We start from the raw sequence: 23,110 nt of genomic DNA on the forward strand, positions 1-23,110 counted from the left end.
TTGATGTCGTTGATCTACTAGCCTCTGGTGTCTGAGAATCGCCAACGAGTTTTTACAACAGTGTTGTCAAATATCTATTCCGAAGCTGTGGGGGGAGCTCTAGAGAGAAACCTGCGAGCAAAAAGCGAGAATACAGCGAAGAAATCCCGAAACTACTGAGCCCTGCTTTAAAGGGATAGTTCACCCAAAAATGAAAATTCTATCATTGTTTACTCACCCTCAAGTTGTTCCAAACCTGTATGAGTTTCTTTGTTCTGCTGAACACAAAGGAAGATATTTGGAAGAATGTTTGTAACCAAACAGATTTCGGTCCCCATTGACTACCATAGTATATATTTTTTCCTACTATGGTAGTCAATGGGGACCGAGATCTGTTTGATTCTGTCATTCTTCCAAATATCTTCCTTTGTGTTCAGCAGAACAAAGAAACTCATACAACTTGAGGGTGAGTAAATGATGACAGAATTTTCATTTTTGGGTGAACTATCCCTTTAACTAACATTAACAGATAAATACTGAATAAATACTGTAACAAATGTATTGCTCATTGTTTGTTGGTAAATACATTAACTAATATTAACAAATGAGACCTTATTGTAAAATGTTGCCGATTTATTAAAGGCATAGTTCAGAAAATGAAGTCATCATTCACTCACCCTGGTATTTTTCTAATGTCGGATGCCCTTCTTTCTTTTATGGGCCATAAAATAAATTGAATATGTTATTTAGCAAAATTCTTGACTTGGTCATTGGTCTTCTCTGCACAGCTGCTCAACGCGTGCATTCGTGAGAATCTATTAGTGCTGCAGTTCACTCCAACTAGCCCAGAAAAACCACACAAGTTGTGAGAAATCAAGATTAATCTTGAATATATCCGTTGTGTTCGGCTTAACAAGAAGTTATCACATTCACATCTGTCATTCTGACTGTCATCAGACAAACAGAGTTCTGCTCTGGTGATATTGGACTCCGTGAAGGAAGTGCATACTATTTTGTGATTTGTGTTGTATTTAATGTGTTTTAATGTTTTTGTTAATCTTGATTTCTCACAGCTTGTGTGCTTTTTCTGGGCGAGTCGGAGTGAACTGAGGTGCTAATAGAGTTTAACGAATGTACATGCACAAGAATTTCGTTAAATAATACATAAAATTGTTTTGTTTTTCACCAAACCCTATCTTATACCCCCCGAAAACTTGGGATATATGGCACGTGTCGCATGGGATCATTCTTAGATGCATTTGCATCTTTTTTTTTTTTAAAAAGCTTGATGCTGATCGCTATTTACTGCCATGATATGGATGAGCGCGAGTGGGACATTTAAAAAAAAACAAAAAAACATTTTGTGGTCCATAAAAGAAAGAAGGGCATACGATATTAGAACACCAGGCTGAGTAAATATTAACTTAATTTTTTATTTTAGGGTGAACTAACCCTTTTTAAGATACATTCTCAGGGAAAAAAAGTGCACAAATTTTATCTTTAGAGGTACAACTGGGCCAGTGCCCTCAAAGAGAAATGTTTGTACCTTATTTACTCCTAAATAGTTAGGTGCACGATTTCAATGTGATTCTATGGTTTTTGTATCGACTATTAATATTCAATTCACATCTGGCTTACCGGTCAGCCTGAAACAGATGTTTCAATATCTTCTATTTGAATCCCTTTTGTTTTGGTTAATACTCATCAACATGTGTTTTGTAAACAGTGTGACCTGTATTGCCCTGATTAGCGTTTGAGAAGCAGGAATCTGATCTCAGGTCAGATGTATTAAGCTGTGAATGAGTGGAGTGCTTCTAATTACCGCAGGTGTGATTTAATGCATTTAGTCTGCGTGATATTGTGTGTCAACAGCTTTACTCAGAGAAGGTATAGACAATGTTTAGTCACTCCGTCTGACAATAACGAGGGATTTTAATTAACAGCCTGTCTTATTATCCTCTCACATTGAACAACATATCATCAGAAATGGAAAGAAACACAGCTGACTTCAAGGGCTGTCTCAATTTGTACACGGTAATTAAAATCAAATGACAATTTCATTTGACTGTTTAATTGCTCGTTTAGAGCAAACTTCGCAGAAATGCACGCAGGTAGCTACATTCAATGGCGTGTAAACACAAATATAGGCACAGTACCTTAGTAGTTTTGCATGAGCATATGCGTGCACAGACACACACACACACTCGTGCGTCTGGCTCACATTCCGCTACATGCCGTCTGCTTTTCAACTTTGATGCAACTTAAAAAGAAATCACCTCCCACTTCTTTCTCTTGCCATTTCATATAGGTGGTGTAAACACTTTTTAATGCAATTAGAGAATATGAAAAAAAGTCTGCTAGTAGTCAAGGCTCGGATATGTGCTTTTCACTGTGTGTTTATCGAAAACAAGTGCCTATCTCGTCTCAATGTCTAATTAAAGGGATAGATTCTCACAACAATAAATGAATATGCAGATGAGTCTTACGTCTGGTGCTAATTTCATGAAGCGACGATAACAAGGCCGAGTTAATCTCCTCTCTTTTAACCCTGATTTAGTTGATCCACCATAACAAACAAACAGGAATAATAATCCTATTATTGTCTTAATAGCACATTTTGTTCTGAGAAGTCTTTCTGAAGACGGAGCTTTGAGGTAATGCTGCCTTTATTGAAACAAACAAAACTCAGAAATCAATTTTCATTCATGCTTTGTCTCTCGCTTTTCGCTACCCATACGATATCTTTACGTCTCCTGTTGGTTATATATTTATTTATTTCTACCCTCTCCTCCTATCAGCCCTCTGTTTTTACTGTTTGCCATTTTTCTCAGCTGGTCGAATAATGATAATGAACAATACGAGCCCAGGCTGGAATTAACAATAAGGAGCTTATAGTCTTGCAATGTCACATGCATTTACCACTTGCCATTCAACATAACAGTTTTATAGTTTTTACCTGGATGTTTGTTTCAGCGAATCATTCATAGACGACTTTAAAGCTCTCTGGATATGGAGTCGTGGTGTTTGTCTGTTTAATGCCATGACAATTTTCAAAGTCAGCATGAAATTAAAATGATGATGTTTACTTTCTAAATACACATTCTTGGTCCTATTGTGAACAATGAAAAACAAGGGTGTTATCTTTGGTTAAAATGTAATGATTTTTTCCAAAACTATTTTATTTTATTTTTTATGTTGATAAAATCAGTTTGATAAATTCAAAAATAAAAATAAATCAATAAATCAAATGATAAATGATATATTATAATACAACTATAGGTAGACGTTTATTAAGTATATCTTGCTAGGACCCTCTTTTGCCTTCAGAACTGCCTTAATTCTTAATTGCATAGATTCAACAAGGTGCTAGAATCATTTTTCAGAGATTTTGGTCCATATTGACATGATAGCATCACGAAGTTGCTGCAGATTTGTCAGCTGCACATTCATGATGCGAATCTCCCGTTCCATCACATCCCAAAGGTGCTCTATTAGATTGAGATCTGGTGACTATGGAGGCTGGTTGAGTATAGTGAACTCATTGTCATGTTCAAGAAACCAGTTTGAGATGATTTGAGCTCTGTGACATGGTGTGTTATCCTGCTGGAAATAGCCATCAGAAGATGGGTACACAGTGGTCATAAAGGGATGGACATGGTCAGCTATAATACTCAGTTAGACTTAAACAATGCTCAATTGGTACTAAGGGGCTCAAAGTGTGCCAAGAAAATATCCACACCATTACACCACCAGCAGCAGCAGCCTGAACCGTTGATACAAGGCAAGATGGATCCATGCTTTCATGTTGTTTAAGCCAAATTCTGACCCGACCATCTGAATGTTGCTTCAGAAATCGAGACTTTACCCATCTTCTATTGTCCAATTTTGGCGAGCCCTGACTGGACATTTTCTCTTTTTCGTAAACCCTTGAGATGGTTGTGCGTGAAAATCCCAGTATATCAGCAGTTTCTGAAATATCAGAAAATATATATATCATGTTTAACAAATAATATTAAAATGTATATTATTATGAATTAATATTGATAAAAAAATGGTGTTTTAGCTCAAAAATCACAGTGGATCACATGCCTCTCAGTTTTATTGGGCATGGCGCTTCTGGGCGACTGCAAGGACTGACGAGTGCCAGTGTGACAGCGTTGCAGGTGTGAGAGAGGGTTGGCATTTTGAAGGGCACAGTGGGTGAGGCGGGAGAGCAGCCAGGACTCACGGGGAAAGGCAAAGTGGCACACAGTGCAAGGCTTGGTGGACAGAACAGCACTTCCTTTTCGAGCGACAAGGGGAGGGACGCTGGCACACAGATAGTACAGGGTATTTATAGAATGCAGGGGAGATGGTGCCATAGCAAACGCCGCTAACTAACATATGGACTGATTTGTTATAGTTCTGTGGGGTGGGGGGGATTTAAAACTTTGGCAAATGTAAAATAAAGTAGCTTTCAGCCCTATAACTTGTGTTGATCAATGCATCAAATAAAACGACAGCATCCTAGTCATTAATTCACAAAGCTAAAAACAGTAAACGTTTTGCATTTTAATATATGAATGTTTTTAAAGCTGCACGTGTCACTTGTGGCACCAAACAACATTTGAAAATACTCTTCCCATCATTCATTGGTTAACCAACAAGTAGTCTCTCCCATGTGGAAGCCTGTTTCAAGTCAAAAATGGAAAAAAAGGAAAAAAATGATAATTTTGAGATAAAGTTTAAAATAAGAAGAAGCTGCAATTGTGATATATAGTCACAATGGCAAATCAGTATTATTTACTGAATGCACTATTATAGTATTCATTAATATTTTGAGTAATTTTAAAAAAATTATATTTTCAGTTTTAATTGTAAAAAAATGAGAATTTTTTGGTGGTTTTGTCATTTTTAACATTCCTATTTAGCTTTCATTTATTTTTATTTGTTGTTTCAGTCATTCTAAACTTATTTTTCTCAGTAGTTGCAACTTTTTATTTTTATTTATTTTTTATTTATGTTTTTCATCTAATTGTCACAATCTGTTGTGTCTGTTGATCCCGTTTCATTTTCATGGACTTTTAGTTTGATATTCGTAATTTCCTGAGTTTCCTTTCTGTTTTCGTTCTGTTGTCATATTTACTCATAGTTTCATTGATTACTCACACCTGTTCCTCATTTAGTTCCCGTGTAAATAATGCCTTCAGTTTATTTCCTTCATTGTCTGGTGTTGTTTGTGTATCGTGCACACTGTTGCATTGCCTACTCTTTGGATTTTTTTGGATTCACTCTTTTGTTTTGTTAAATAAAGTTATGCTGCTATTTTAGATCCACTTCGGCTCACCACATCTTCATCCTTTGCCAGCCGTGATACTAATATTTATATTTTATTTCAGTTTTATTTCTTTAGTTTTAGTTAACAATAACAACACTAATGACAAGTTATAAAGTTGAAATAATGGAAACACATTCATATGATAAGATTAAAAATTCACATTTGGGAGATGTGATTTCATTTTCTCATAATGACCAACAATTACCTTTTTGTTTCTCTTAATCTGAGGCAAAAATGTGCTTCCAATCTCAATCTTTTGGCTACTGTATATTATACAAACTTGGATATGAGAAAATATATTTTAACATTGAAAACTTTCACACGTTTTAACATATACAGTCAATCAATAGTGAATGTGAATGAATGTGCTGTCAGTTTGTGAGTGTCTGTAAGTGGGTCAAAGGGCGGGTCTGTGTATCACATTTGGGGGGCATGGGTGGGGAGGGGGGGAGAGGGGTAACTCAGGCCTAAAGGCAAATCTCATATCAACATCCACAGTAATAACATCTCCTAATTACCATAATAGCCCAGCTTATCTGATACGTTTAATTATGTGGGCATGTCTGCTATCCATTTCAAGAGGATGTGTGGCATCAGTGGGCACGCATGCAATCCGGCTCTGTGTGACTTTAGTGCTGAAAAATACTGCTTTTGAAACCCAAGACACATCCCCCACTTTACCGTAGTCCAAAGGCATTTATATAAAATGTACATCAATTATGACAGCCTGGACCAACACATGGCACTGAGAATGAAGTGGATGTTGAATTGCATTGAGCCTTTTCCATACGCAGCATGGGTGTACAATAATAGCCCGGCCCTCAGGCCAGGAAATATAGCATATGACTTGTCTTTTGATTCCTGAGGGCTACATTAGCTGTTATCAATCTCTTTTGATAGCCTTTATTTGCAGATATCCTTAAGCCCTGTGCAATGATTTACATGGCGTAGCAGCGCAGGAGATTGTTCCTGAATGATAGCCCGTGGTAGGTCTTCCAGTCTTCCTCAGGACACGACCATCGACACATTAAAATGGAAATCGCTCTTTTTTTCTGAAGCATTGATGTCGAACATGTCCTAGCCTGTTCTCGTTTTCAGCCCTCCGTCTCTCGTAGGTCATTCTCATTTTGTCTTTATAAACTGCGTATTCAGTGGAACGTATATCTAATATGTCTCGCAAAGACAGTGCACTCGTTCCTCAGTCGGCTCTCAGAAACGTCTGAATGCTCGTTCTCTTTCTTCTTTCTAAATCTTTAATATCACCCTTTAATCTTCTTCATTAACAAATGTCTCTTAATTGTCAGAGTTGCTTCTCAGACATCAGATTTAGCGTAAGCCGATTGCAATAGCGGATGTTGTTGGACTAATTTGCTAGCATATTGTGAGTTGATGATCAGAGTAGGACAGGGCCCCTGGCTGGACATGGGATTGAAACTCTTTGATATGAGCAGCACCCTGCTGACAGGAATGTGGAAAAGCCATATGGACAGAGACTAGCCGAGTCCTTGGACAAACTGCAAAAACCCCACACTGACCGGGACCGACTAGGAAGGGGAAGAACTACTTATTCCCTCATGTTGTGTATGTTTTTGCACTGCAGGGCTTTGAACACACATATCTAATGACGGTTGCAACGATGTGTGTTTGTAAAATTACTTGAGAATATGTCTGGAATAAGAGGGGGAGACGAGAGCAAACATGTGTTCACTTAAAGACTAGAAATTTCCATTCATCTGTGAAACAGTTTATGTTGCCAAGCCAATTAGCTAATGTTCAACCAGACAAATTTTGCTCGACAAAAATTACCATCATGGATTATTTATGGCCAAATGGTGAGATGATCTTACAAACTTACTCTAAGGAGGATAGAGAAAACATTTCTTTACAACAGCTAAAATATGACTATTTGATCCGAGTCTTGTTGAGAGGACATTGACCCTTTTGCCTATTTTAGAGGCTACATAATGTCTGTATGGAAAAGGAAACATGCTCTAAGAGGTTGGAAATAGTTTTTTGTTTTTAAACAAGGCTCGAAATTGCGACCATTTTGGTCGCATATGCTCCTGAAATTTAATCTGTGTGACCTAAAAATATATTTGGGAGAATTTGTGCGAGTGCAAATAATGGTTGTGGTGTGACCTGTTTTCATTTCTCTACAACACGTTCGCAAATTACTGCACAGTGTGTACCTTATGTGCGCTGATACGCGGTGGCCGGACCATCATTTTCTATCCAACGTTACATAACCAATCAAACTTTATCCTTACGTTCTTCACTTCAAAGCAGATTTTAGATTGGTTAATATTAGCTGTCAATCACTCCCACTCCTTCACTGCGCTCCGTTGTCACGTGACGGAGCTATGAAGGTAAAAGAGTAGCAAAACTCGAGAGCACGTAGATGTGAATTTGAGAACTTGTACAATAAATATTCATAATTGTACACTATACTCATGGCTCCAATGTGAAAACCTGTAAAATAAAAATCTGAAGCTGAATGTTGAAATTTGCACTCGCAGACAATAGTAACAAACCTGTATTCTGAATTTGAAGCTGCAGACAAGTAGTCACAAATGTGTAAAATGCCATTCATAGAAATACAATGACAGACACAAACTTGTTATATGTATTTGCATTTATTCTTACATTTCACATTCGCAGTACAACCTCAATTAGGCACTTGCAACTTCTCAAATCTGTCACTGCAATTTCAAATTTCGCTCCTTGACTTTTGCCACTCTTTTCGCGATATATTAGGTGCAAAACTAACTTGTGCACATCACAAGTAGGTGATCAATGAAAATGACTTAAAAGTAGGCTGGTGCGTTACAATATTGTGTTACTCCCTAAAAAAAGTAACTAATTTCGTAACTTAGTTAATAAAAGGGAAAACAAAGTAACGCATTATTATTTGAAAAAAGTAATTTATAAAATTCTTTATAATGTTTATAAAAATACTTTACTAGTTACTTGAAAAAGTAATCTGATTATGTAATGTAATTTAGGACCAAAACAACTTGAGTCATCAAATCATTTACGATTCATTCAAAAATGCTGATTCATTCAGTAACGAAACGAGTGACTGTCTTTGAGTAAGTCTTTGAATCACTCACTCAAGGGATTGTGTCTTTGTGTGTAAAATGTAAGTTACATAATATAAAATTTTGCATGCTGAACTGTGGTAAAAGAAAAATCACACTTGCTGTCGTGGGGCCTTATCTTGCACCCAGCGCAAGTGACTTTGTACACCGACGCATGTATCATTCCTATTTTGCACCCGCGCAAAGCGGACTTTTCCCTCCACAGAAGCACGTCGGTAAGTTAGGAAATACACTTGCGCTCCCGGGGGCGGTTCAGCGCAAAGAGGAGGCGTGTTCTGGCGCAAACGTTCCTTCTTGCTATTTTGCAGGTTTAGAAAACAATTGCGCCACTAACCAGGAAAAAATAGTTTAAAATCAGTGGCGCGTTGCGCATGTTATTCATATGCTATTTTAAGGGCGCATGCTTGGCCATAATCAATGTAGCGTGTGCACAACGCGCATACACTTTGATTCTCTCATCTACACAGAAGCGGCAGTTTTCATTTTTGCAAATCATACATTATTACGATAGATAGATAGATAGATAGATAGATAGATAGATAGATAGATAGATAGATAGACAATTTATTATAAAAGCATACATCTAGCTTACACATTTACCCAAATTATCATACGCCTGTTTAACCGAAGTTAATTTGGGTGGGTTTCTCCATTTCAATGTAACTTCTCTCTTTTACGGCCATGACGAGAGCGTTGCTCTCCTTGGCTGTGAACCGCTCCTGGCGCGCGTCTGGCAAATCCGCCGTTACAATAGCAATCCGCTATGGAAAAAGCGCATCTGCTCTTAAAGGGAATGTGAGCTGACGCTCTGATTGGTTTATTTCACGTTACGCCCAAACCACACCTATGAATAATGAAGCTACTTCAGACCAACCCATTTTAGATTTGCGCCTGGCGCAAGAGTCATTTATCCCGCCGGGAAAATAGCAACAACGCCGAGACCCGCCCACAGAGTTACTTGCGCTTTGCGCTTGACACTTGCGTTTCAGATCGTTAAAATAGGGCCCGTGATGTTTTTACGAATGTCAGTATGACTGTAATATCATTAATATCTATTTTATACTGTCAGACCCATTAACACCAGATATCATTTTTGATATTGTTTTACTAGTGGGTGCAGGACGCTATACTTAATTTATGTAAGTGAGGATAGCAAAATAAAGTAAACTGTGACATATTATACCCAATAATTCTACACACAGTGGACTACCAGTAAACTGTTTTGGGAAATGATTCAGACACTTGACCTGACCATGTTTTGCTTAAGTGTTTTTTCTTTAATTGCTAATGCGACCTTTTTACACAACAGACTGAACAAAATTAAGCATTGCTTGGTAATTGGCTAAATTGGTATTATCTATGTGTACTTAAATTTGACAGCTGACAGCTATTTAACCTAATTCATTTGTGAGACAGTCTAACAGAAGGATGGCAAAAACCAGTGAAATATTTGATTTGATAACTTGATAACTGAGTTCTTGTCATATTTCATTACCATTTTCTAAACTATAGCGAATAAACTGTGATAATGTGATAAATGTTGAAGGTGTCTGAAATAATTTTGGTTTGACTATATTATACCTTCAGTCTTTTACATTTTAGTATTTTATATTATTAATGTTTGTATTTGTGTATATTTTAAATGTATACATTTTAATATACATTTAATATATTTATTTATATACATATTTTTAATCAGTTAATCATATTTAATCATATTTTATTATCAGTTTTTTTAAGGAATATTAAGGAATATTGTCCCAGGGAATACTGATAAAATGCCTACCTAAAATGCACTGTAAGTCACTTTGGATAAAAGCGTACACCAAAGGAATAAATGTAAATGTACTGTTGACAAAACTGCAACAAGAGCTACAGCATTAAAGCTCACGCTAGACAAACTGAACTGTCATAAAGGACAACTCGGATCAATGACACTTTGAGAGGTCTGAAGAACGAACATGGCTGTAAGCAGCAAAATAAGCTAACATGCTAAAAATCTTGATACCTTTGACACTGACAGCCTCGGCCCTGAGGTGTTTTACACACCACTTTTATTGCTTTCTGTCCAGAGATGAAAAACGGACAAGCAAAACATTTTGTAGGCCTGATGCTCGGATCTGATAACGTTTCAGTCTTCACAAACACCCTGGTTTCTCTCTCGCTCGCTCGCTTTCTCTCTTCCCATCTTGTTCAGGATTAGATGATTCTACTTATCCTCCAGACACAGAGACAGAATAACATGTGAAAATTACAATACATCAAGTAGGAGTCATTACGGGAACTGCTCCCTTCCTTGTCTCACTTCAAAGTCTCTGCAGTTTTCTGATCCATGTGACATTCACGCTCCCTCCAGGGTCAAACAACATCTTGCAGCCTTCATAAAATGATTAAATATTTTAAACAGCTCGCATGCGTACCTCCGTGGCCCCCGGAGACTGATGCTGTTATCGTTTTTGTCAAAGCCACTTTCCATCTGCATTTGTCATTCCTGCTTCGCGCGTATAAGTTATCAATCGGCTTGTCAGAATGCAAAATAACTGATGTTCTTTGGGCGGTATTGGATGGACTATCTCGGGCTTTTAATCAATGCATATTTTTTCCACTCTTCTTTCTTCGCTCCTTCCTCATTCTCTGCTCTTTAATATAAATGTTTAGAGTCCCAGGCGCCTGTAATGTATTTGCACAGAAAACGCTTTGACAGAAGCAGTAGTTATATTATCAAACATTACACCTTGGGGCTAAAAGAGTATCAGAGGCTTTCACGCACAGGCAATGCTGGGAATTACAGACATGAAGAGATGACTGCTGTACCCTCACTGTAAGGGATTGCCCCGGCTCTATATAAATCAGACGCGTTGAAAGCTAATCTTTCTCACTCACACATGTAGTGTATACTCTATTTATAGATTTGTCTTGCCTGAGAGAAGATTCCAGGCCATGTGAGGCCTTTATCAGTGGTAACAAGGTTGTTAATGTATCTGAATATGCTGTACATCCTCCATCTTGGCTCGGCATGCGGCAGTTGCGTAAGGGCATGGCTAAATACAAGCCAACCGCATCCACATCTGTCTCCCAACATGACATTATCTGACTAAATGGGGAATTTAAGGAAGGAAGAAGAGAGATGCGCTGTTTTGAAACACCCAAATTGTGTTGGGGAAGCTGCTTGAACACTAGTTTGTCAAGCTGATCGTAATTCATAATTGCCGTCTACCTACTTTTTTTTTTTAAATAGCTAACTGCATTGAAGCTACTGAAGTGACAATATCCTAATGTAAATATATAACTGTCAGATTTCTGAAAATGGAGCATTTATCTGGTGCAAAATTGTCTCATCCAGGTTAATAACATTGCATTTAACTTTATTTACAAAACTTACAAAAATTCTAATTAGACTAATAATAACATTAGAATCAGTGACAAACACCAGCATTTTGTGTAATATTTCACACCAAAAAAGATGAATGATTTAAAATGAATCAGTTTGATCAATGAATCATTTACGTGAACAGTGATTTGTTTATCTACATGAAACCTACAACTGGACTGATTCATATGAGTTATATGAACAATACTATTTTACTATTTGCCAATGTAGTATTTTAAATAACATTTCAAATCAGGAATAAAATCTGACAACAATTGTATCAAATACAGCCAAAACATTATGACCACATGCCTAATATGCTGTTGTCCTCCACGTGCTGCCATAACAGTGCCGACCCACAGAGGCTACCTCCTCTACTAGACCCCTAAAGGTGTCCTGTGGTATCTGATCGCAGCAGATCCTTCAAGTCCTGTAGGTTGCGAGGCGGACCCGCCGTGGATTGAACTTTTTGGTCCAGCACATCCCACAGATGCCCAATTGGATTGAGATCTGGTGAATTTGGAGGACAAGGCAACACCTTGAACTATTCATCATGTTCCTCAAACCATTCCTGAACAATGTGTGCAGTGTGGCAGGGTGCATTATCCCGCTGAAAGAGGCCACTTCTACCAGGGAACACCATTGCCAAGAGGTGTACCTGTACCTGGTCTGCAAGAATGTTTAGGTAGGTGGCATGTGTCAAATTTACATCCACATGGATGCCGGTTTCCCAGCAGAACATTGCGTAGAGCATCACACTTCCTCCACCGGCTTGTCGTCTTCCCAGTGCATCAATTTCCCATCACTTTCCCAGATAAATGGCACACACGTACACGGCCGTCCATATGATGTAAAAGAAAATGTGACCACTCGTCGGACCAGGCGACCTTCTTCCACTGGTTCAGAGTCCAGTTCCGACACTTGCTTGGCCATTGTAGGCTCTTTCAACAGTGGACAGGGGACATCTGATTGGTCTGAGGCTACACACAGCTCCATATACAACAGAGTGTAATGCATTGTGTGTTGGCCATGGCCATCATTACAATTTCGTGTGACTTCTGCCACAGTAGACCTTCTGTTGGCTCGGACCAGACGTGATAGCCTTCGTTGCCCTCGTTTATCGATGAGCCTTGGACACCCAACACCCTGTCGCTGGTTTGTGGTTTGTCCCGCCTCGGACCACTGTTGGGAAATTCTCACCACTGCTGACTGGGAAAAACATGGGCTATAAGCCTTGCCGTTTTAGAAATATTCTGACCCAGTCGCCTTGCCATAACAATTAGGTCCTTGTCAAAGTTGCTCAGATCTTTATTCCTCCCCAGTTGACCTGCATCCAACACAGTGATTATGAGAATTGTTTTCTCATCATCTAATCTACGCAGACCTTAATATGTGGCCTTGGTAGGAGATGATCAACTATATTTGCTTCACCTGTGACTGGTCATAATGTTTTGGCTTATTAGTGGTTACGTTTATATGCAACCAAATAATCCGTTAATAATCGGATTGAAGGCTTAATCGGACTGAAAAGCCTTCAGTTAAACACCTTAATTGATCCGATTGAGCTCGATCCGAACGAAATTTCGATGTTAAAACTTGATCGGATTGAAAACCGAAACTGAAAGGACTGCGCATGTGCAATGACGTTGAAATAGCGCAATGATGTATGACGCACGGAACGAGCTGTTCTTCCTGTTGAATAAAGTGTCATAAATGAGTGTCCTTCAGTCTAAAATTCTCCGTTCACTCCTCAGCATCTGAAGTGGAGCAGGACAACGTCCCACCAGTCCTTGTTTCAGATTTTCATCCGCAGACGACTGGTTTTGGGCATATGTACTGCGTGATAAATATAAGCAGCACAGAACAACGGTTCATATGCTCATTGTCTCCAAATTATGACCAGAAATGGATAAATATATTAAGTCTGCTGTTTAAAACAAAGAACCAATGTAGGATAATAGTTATTATGCGCAAACAGCAGGAAACTCTGTATATTCGTGCAGTGTGCACTTAAAAAAATCTATTCCAATTTGAAGCTTGTGACATATAAACGAGCACATCAACCCGATCACTTGTTTAGCGTTCATGTAAACACTACGTTCGGATTCATCAATCGGAATGAATTCAGTCCGATTGAAACAAAAGTTGTGAATGTAAACGTAGCCAGTGTATTTCGTAAATTGTCTTATTTGTGTTTCATAAATTGCACTTCTGTATTTTTTAGGCTGGTCCAGCTAATTGTGCATTCAAGAGTAAACAGACAGCTGATACCTTTGAGAAAGAGATGATTGGCTCTTAGATGTAAGGTAGAACTAGCAGTGTTGTGATTTCTCCAATTTATTTTGTATAAGAGCCTGTTTTCTCCCTTTAAAATGTCTCTGATTTTAGTTAGCTAATCATCAACAAGTTAATTCTAGGTAGGTTGAAGTACTTTTTTTTTTTTTTTTTAAACACACATTTTATAGATTTAGGACCTCACAAATTGGGTGCAGGGGCACTAAATCCAGGTGCCTTTTAGGTAATGAATCCACTAATGAGAGATCATCCCAGGATCCTGCTGTCTTCCTGTCTCTCTTCTGTCACACTCACAAGCACACAAATTTTCCTCTAACGGGCCATAGAGTAAATTAGCAGGTAGGGCTGCAGTGGCTGATTGAAACAAACTGGTGTTGATTGCTGATCAGTCAGCTGTGGAGCTGGATAAGAACATGAGCTAATGGAAAAGAGCAGAAATACCCCCAGTCTATCTGTCTTTCTTTATTTCTCTCTCCCCCAGGGCTGTGGTTATGCTATATGGTGTTAGAAATGAAAAAATAATAATAAAAGAAGCTGAAGATATCTGCATGATTGGTATGACAGTGATGGCAGCACAGAATGCATGAATTACCATGCTGGTCCTGGCTGGTTTAGTTGGTGAACCATCAGAACATGTTAACAGCAAAACATGTATTTATTTATTTATTATTTTATAAAATATACATTACTGTTTAAACGTTTGGGTTCAGGTAAGATATTTTTTAAAGATGTCACTTAAGCTCACCCCCAATCAAAAAAACAGTAACTCTAATATTGTGAAATATTATTATTATTACAACTTAAACTAAATGTTTTATACTGTAATATGTTTGAAAATGTAATTTATTCCTGTGATGACAAAGCTGAGTGCTGGGTTTTTACTACATTAAAAAAATTATTTGTTTATTACTGTATTTGCAAATTAGTGGAAATGTCATTCATGTCTTCTAAACAGATCCAAAATTAATTGTTAGCATTTCCGAACTTCTCTCCCACTATAAAGGTGCTTTACCTCTTGAAAAAGCGCAGGGTCAAAGTTTATGCATTTCGCAGCAGCCTCCGCGAGTCATTAAAACAAACCATATCTAGAGAGGAGAAGAAACCTTCAAAATTGAAGTCATAAATTACAGACTCATGACCTGTACACAGAAAAGCAGCCATTTAGTCAACAGTGTGCTGTTAGCATGCTACGTAAGTCTGCCCTTAGCCCATTACCCAGACACCACCATTCCACTCCCTCCGTTCTCTCCGGTTGACAGCGCCTGTAAATTAGAAAACAGTCATTTTTTTTAATACCTTTGAACCTTCTGGCAACACTTTTCGATCAATTAGGAGGCAAAGAATTAATTCGGCACTCTGTGACTGGTGTCTGCTGGCGTCTTCTGCTCGTCATTGATCCTGGGAGTGATCTCTTTAACCTCAGAGTGATGGTAATGGCATTAGGAGATGAGACCATTACGACGCCTTCTTCCAGCTCTTCACCTCCGAGACAGGCAGAGGGCAGGGGCAAATGGGTGGGGCGTGGCCGGGGGCTCGGGCAGACGAGTCAACGGGGGTGCAGTCAGACACCCCTAGTCTCTCGGCTTGTTCCTCTGTATCTCCTCGGAGGCAATTTAAGTATAAATTAGAGTCGCCGAAGGCCTGGAGAAACACGCTGACAGCCACCCAACACTGAATAAATCACTTTTTATTGTGAGGAAAACTGCGCCACCTCATCTGACATGATGGCGTTTACATTTTAAAGGGAAAAGGTTTATTTGCTGCCGCTTTCCTGCCAGGTGCTCTCAGGGTTTAAGCAGACACTGTCAGTATGTGTTCCCGCCTAAAGTGACTGTTTTAAATCAAGCCTTGGACACAGCTGTCGCAGGAAACTGACCTGTTTAAGTCTTACTGGATCCTCCTGAAAAACAGACTGGTTAAAGGGGCGTCTACGGCGAGTTGCTGTTGTGATACCTGAGAGCTCAACAAGATATGCCAACCGAATCAATATAACTGACGACTTGCAAATTGATATGCTTTTACTAGAAACGAAATCCTCAGAATCTTAAAACAAATGCTAATACTGGGTTCCAACCTGTAAAAGTGAAATAGAACACCTCTGAACTCCTTACAATATAAGATCAGCTTCAGTTTAATGAATGAGTGGGAATTGAAATTAAATTTGTTACATCCCACATTAAAAATCAGTCCATTTTAATTCGACTTCCTGGCGTTCAAATTTAAATTGGAATTCTGGAATTCAGCATCCAATTCAAATCGAGGAACTGAATGGGAATTTAAAAAGCATTCTCAATTCAATTCTGAATGTTGCACATTCCATGTGACATCCAAAAATTTCATATTAAGCAATTAAAATTCACCAATAAATTAAAGTTCATTCATTTAGAACAGAAGTGCTAAACATGGTAAATTATCTTCTCTCTGTTTAACTGTACAAATGTGAAACAAATGGAATTTGGTTTCTTTAGACATACGTTATTTTCCGAGTGTCTTGCCACCTGGTCTGTGATCTGTGACATCAAGTAGGAATATCTCAAATATAACTTAGTATATAATGCCAGATGAATTTGACCAAAGTCCTAAACTTAAGTTGTCTTGTGTCCTATTTAGTAAGTGATGGGTATCACAGCTTGTGCTGAATTGCCCTGTTTGTTAATCACTTAAGGGATCTCATTCAGTGCTGTCCTCTTTCTACTTTATATTACTTTGTATCGTAATGAAGCTTCTGTTAATTAGCACGCGTGTTTGTCTGGGGTGAGAGTTGTTCAGATTACAGTGTCAGAGAGACTCAATTAGTCCAAGATGGAGTAGTGACGAGCAGTACTCGTTCCATCAGATGTAAGGCAATAAGCACCTGGCTGTTACCTCCACAGTCCCCACTGTCCTGATAAGATGAAATGAGGTGGAATCAGGACTGAATCCTGACCCCAGTGGAACTAAATGGATTGATAACACCTTGTACAAAGCATTCATTTTGTTTTTCCTGGGAAACAAACTAAACCTGTCTTCTTGGGGCAGTAATAGAGTAGTGACGTTTTTGCTTCACCAGCTAATGGTGGGTGAATTAAAAAAAAAATGTACCAGCTGTTAATATTTTTAAGCCACAAGGCTGCAGTTTGCATTATTTGGTACATAATTATACTACCGTTCTGAAGTTTTCTTCAGTGTCACATGATCCTTCTGAAATCATTCAAATATGCTGATTTGCTGCTCAAGAAATTTTCTTCTTCTTCTTCTTTCTCTTTTTCTTCTTCTTCTTCTTTCTCTTTTTCTTCTTCTTCTTCTTCTTCTTCTTCTTCTTTCTCTTTTTCTTCTTCTTCTTCTTCTTCTTTCTCTTTTTCTTATTATCAGTGGTCAAAACAGGTGTTCTGCTGAATATTTTTGTGGAAACTAAGATACTTTTTAGGTTTCTTTGTATAGAAAATTCAAAAGAACAGCGTCTATTTGAATATGATGTATATTATATATTCATGTGTATGTTGAATATTATAGTCTCTTTGTTATGTTATAAATGCTTTCATTAGCCGCGTTTCCATTACCCTTCAAATTGCGCAAATTGAAATTGAAAATACACCCAATGAAAACAATGATCAATTTCGCAAAAACTCCCATTTATCGCAAAAAAGTTATTACGCTTGCATGAGGTGGTTTTTCAGGAAATTCCAAATATAAATATTACGCAAAACTGCAATGAAAACAGTTTTTGCGCATGACGCGGTATGTTTGGACAGAATACGAGACAGAGTTCTTTATTAAATTCATAAAAGACAAAAGAATTACAGGAATACTGGATTCTAAACCACAAAGAAATGCCACAATCAAAACCTTGAAGCAGATATGAGGGAGAAACACCCAGAAACACCTGCCAGTATAAGGGTCTTTCCTTGCCATTAATGCTTGGATAATACGCCTACGTCTCCTTTGATTAGTAATAATGGCCAGTGCAGTTGCTGGGATATACATAAACCTACCAACGTCCGTTGCCATGATTATTGGTATGACTTAGCGAGAGGAAAAAAAATTGTTTTAGTCGCTTAACATCAGTTAATGGAAACGCCGTCATTTCGCAATAGTTTTTTGTCGACATTTATAAAAAAACACAAAAGTTTTGCGCAAATCTGTTATGGAAACGTGCCTACTGTCACTTTTGATCAATTTAACACATCTTTGCTGACCCCTTTTGAACGGTAGTGTATATATTTTGTTATTATGTGTCAATGTGCCACTCAAAGCATCGGATTTGAGTTATGGAGGTAATGTGAGGTCTGAAACAAACTGTATTATTTAAGATGGCTTTATTTATGTCTCGCTACAAAGGTACAGAGAGACGGCTAACAATAACAAGCAACATAATAGACAAAAACACACAGCTATTGCAATAATGAATGGTTCCAGCAAGCCAGCACTTCACTTCTGCAACTATACAACTCACCAATAGTAACACACATACACAACATGCAATATTACAGTGAAATGTAAAGCTTCAACCAATCATAAAAAACCCTTAAACCTATCTTGCACAAATTTTTATTCATAGTAAGTAATTAGATCAGATTCGCTCTGATTTGAGCCTTGCCGCAAAACATGAAATCAACAATGCCACAATACATTGTGATTTTGTTCCTTGGAGCTTTGTGTTGGTTGCCTAACGCAAGGAATATTCAGCATATGTGTTGCCACATGGAGTTCTGAAGGGAAAAAAAACCTTTAGGCATGCTTGATGAACTTATGATGGTGAATTTTCCACTGAGGCAAAAGTTAGAAGACGTGTGACAAATGTTTTCTTTAGTAGACAGTGTGTCTTTTGATTTGAATAGCTCCTGTAACTTCCTATAGCTAGAGTCAGATAATCATTCTTACAATTAGAGAGCGTATTATGTTGCACTTTCTAATAAAGTTACCAGCCAATTGAGAAGTTTTATTTATTTACTCAATAAAGCCAATTTTTACTTGCATTTGGCACTTGGATGGTGTTTGTTTTGGACCCTTCTTTTAGTAATCTCATGGATGCAGGTTTGCAGTCTGGACTGTGTCACATCCTGGTCTCATTCTTTTTATTTTTGTCACGTGCACTCAGGATTGCCCTCACTGTTGCTGTGTCCCAATTCAAAAACTGCATCCTTCAAAGGCCGTGAAGGTCAGACTGAGTGTTGTTAAACGGGACGGTCCAGCCTACTAAGGACTGTTCTTGTCACCTATCAACTGTGACAGCTGCTGTTGATGAGTGGCAGTAATGTTTTTACTGGACTTTTTATTTATTTATATTAAACCAAACAGGGTTCACAAACTGTCCAAATATGTTCACCATGGTCCATTTCTGTATAAAATAAAGTGTATAAACTTTATATAATCGCATCTTAGTAAGATATGTCAACATTTGATCCGCTAAATTTTTATTTACTTTTTTACATTTTTATCATTAGATATTTGAGTAAGGTAAAACTCAATACTTATGTTTAAAAGTGCAATTTAGCAATTTCCTTAAAAAAAATATCCTGTCGTCACTGGAGCGCAATGAATTCTGGGGTAGGCAAGGCCTCGAAGGATCCATCTATTGTATCCTTCACTTCGCGGGAAACGAAGGCCGCATTTGAAGGAGCCTTCGAATTTGGACAGCCGCGGTGACGCACACGGCCTTCGAATGTGCCCTTCGAAAGATGCAGCCTCTGATTTGGGACGGAGCTTGTTACTAACCCGTTCTCACTCACCAGAGTGTTGATTGGACACAATCATGGTTGCTAATTATGGTTGTTTGGACTTGTATAAAAGCTCAGCTCAGCCAGTCGGTCTTTGTCTGGCCTTTGTGTATGTTCTACGGACTATTTGTTCATTGACCGTCCTTACCTGTATTTATGTTTACCTATCTTGTTAAAGTGCTCTGGGAACCTTTTGTTGGACAATTATCTGATCTAAACCATGTGGGCTTGATTAATTGATAAATGTGAAAAGAACTACAGTTTGGAGTCAAGCCAAGGGGCTGTCTACACGACACATTTTTCAACAAAAAACTTGACTTTTTATGAGTTTTGGCCATTCATTTACATGACAACAGCAATTTGGGTGCCTGAAAACGCGAACTTTTGAACATTGGTTTCAAAGTGCAAGTTTTTGAAAACGTTCTCCGTGTAAACAATAAAAAAACGAATCTGTGAAAACGATGACATAATGCGCGTGCGTTTTCTGTGTTCAATCTATAGTGTTCCATCGCCATCTAATGGTCTGGCAGCAGAATACAGTGTTTTTAGTCGTTTTCACGGATCCGTGTGAATGGGGATCGTTTTGACAATGGCGTCGTCTGTATGTGGAAAACTCAAAGGAATAATTTCTCCATTTTAAGCATATCGTTGTTGTCTAAACGTACCCTAAGTGACACTCCTTTAGATACACTCCTTTGTTCCCCTATTAATGTGACTGTTTTGAGTTGGACATTTTATGAAGCTGCCTGTGTAGAAGATAATCCAGTGTTTAAGTTTGATCCTTACCAGGAGATCAGAGTACCTCCCGTATTTATCCTCCTGTATTTTATACTCCCTGCTGTCACGTTGGACTTCCCCTGTTGTGGTGTTCTACTTCCGTCTTATCAGTCGATGAGCTGGAACGAGAGCTAAGTGACTGTATCCTGTTCTAATACTGTATGTTTTTACAATATTCTTCATTACTTTGTCTGCACAATATACTCACCGGTTGCCACCCGGTATTCTGCCTGCCTGATACTTGCCTATGAAACTCACCGGTTATTATCCGCCATCCAGCCTGCCAAATACTTGTAACCCGCTAGCCACGCTCTTGTGTTATTGTCTGCATTTCTACCTGTTCCTTACCAAGTCTGTTAATAAACTCCCGCACCTGGGACCTAACGCTATCTTCCCGTTTTGTGTGTTCGTTACACTTTCTCTCTCCTCATATTTCTTTCATTATTCACTTTCTGTCAGTGTAAAATTTAACTATATTATGAAGCTTAAAATTTAGCTTTTCCATCGCAAGTCTTTATGAATAGAAAAGTTATTTTATTTCACAATATTACTTTTTTTATTGTATTTTTAATCAAATATTTGCAGCCTTGGAGAACATAAGATACTACTTTCAAAAAACATTAAAATGTTTGTATGGTAGTGTGATTGAACAAGTTAATGAATGTAGTCACGCATAAAACAATATACATTGACCTAAAGGCATTTCTATAACGTCTATTCAATGCTTTTCTTGATTTAATCTTCATTTGGGTTCTTGCAAATATTGACACTTTTTTTTAAATCGTGTAATGTATATTCAATTAAACATTTTAATCTTTTGACAGTTCCTACTGAAATATTGGCGGGATGTTCTAATTCTTTTCAAACCAGATCTGACAGGAAGTGCCTCTGATTGGATGGAACTAGCTGTGTCCGTTGTAAAAAGAATTATCCAACGCAATCTATCGGTGAGTGTGAGTGTGTGTGTGTGTGTGTGTGTGCATGTGATTTAAAAGTACTTAATCAGATCAAACACAGAGTTTCCCTCCCCTCCGTGGAAAGACAGCCACACCCCTCGCAGGCCTCCCTCATACATCCTGGCCGCCCGAGACAGTTTGAATTTATTCAATCAATGCAACTCATCTAATTGATATCTGAAACAGCGGCCGGTGATTTATCGTCAGAGAAATGTAAATGATATATCCCGGGCAGATGTCTTATATTTTCCAACCATTTATTTTGGGGAGTGAGTGAAAGGAAGGCAGCGTGTTTAATTAAAATTCATGAGGGAGGAATGTGCTGAGTTGCACTGGCCTGCGCTGGTCTCTTTGGGTTCAGTCTGGGGGGGGATGAATGATGGTGGACAGGAGAGAATGTTGACAAGGGCGAAGTCAGGAGCGTCCTGGTTTGATCACACACGCACACACACTCGCCCTCATTCACTCCCAGACTCATTTTAAATCAACACACACGTACGTTTAATATTGCATAAGGGAGGTGTTAAACACACCCCGCCACGCTAAAGTGGCTTTATTTGGTTTTAAGGGTGTTCTGAAGATGCTTTCGCTAGATCTGGCCCAAACTTTTAACGTAACCCCTCCTCTAGTTCCACTGAAATATGCTTAACCTAAATATTTATCTCAATTGACAGTTATCACACTGTTATGTGCAAACAAAACTGGCCACAGGACTGTTCAGACTCTCGCTGTGTGCGGCGAGAGAGAGATTAAAGGAATAGTTCACCCAAAAATGAAAATTCGGTCGTTATTTACACCTCCTTATGTCATATTGTCTTCTGTGAAACACAAATGGAGAAGTTGCCCAAACTGCCCTTTTCCATACAAGGAAAGTGGATGGTGATTTATAGTGTCAAATTCCAAAAATGAGTGAGGAGCAGGTTAAAAATGACTGCATTATTCACTGTTAATCTTAATATGTGGGGTTGGAATGAAATGAAGGTGACTATTTAAATATATATATAAATAAATTGGTATATATTTCTATATACAGTACTATTTAAAAGTTTGGGGTCGGTAAGATTTTTAAAAATGTTTTTGAAAGAAGTCCCTCTTCTCACCAAGGCTGCATTTATTTAATGAAAAATACAGCAAAATCTATAATATTGTGAAATAATATTACAGTTTAAAATAACTGTTTTCTATTTTAATTTAATATTTTTTAAATCCCTGTGATGGCAAAGCTGAATTTTCAGCATCATTACTCTGGTCTTCATTGCCACATGATCCTTCAAAAATCATAATATGCTGATTTGGTGCTCAAGTAACATTTCTTATGGTTATTAATGTTAAAAAAAATTGTGCTGCTTAATTGGAAACCATGATACAACTTTTCAGGATTCTTCGATGAATATAGAACAGCGAACAAAGAACTGCACTTGTTTGAATTTTTACTGTAAATATTGTATTTATTAATGCATCCTTACTAAATAAAAATACTAAGTTCTTAAAGTAAAAATCTTACTGGATCATTGTGTATATTTATTTATTTATTTATTTAACTTGTTTTTGAATACTCCATTTGACAACACATGTTGCATATTACTTGCGTCGAAACTCAAAATATCAGTAAGAAAGTCACA

The sequence above is a fragment of the Leuciscus leuciscus genome (genome assembly GCF_965113295.1).
Source record: "Leuciscus leuciscus genome assembly, chromosome: 12".
Taxonomy (NCBI): domain Eukaryota; kingdom Metazoa; phylum Chordata; class Actinopteri; order Cypriniformes; family Leuciscidae; genus Leuciscus; species Leuciscus leuciscus.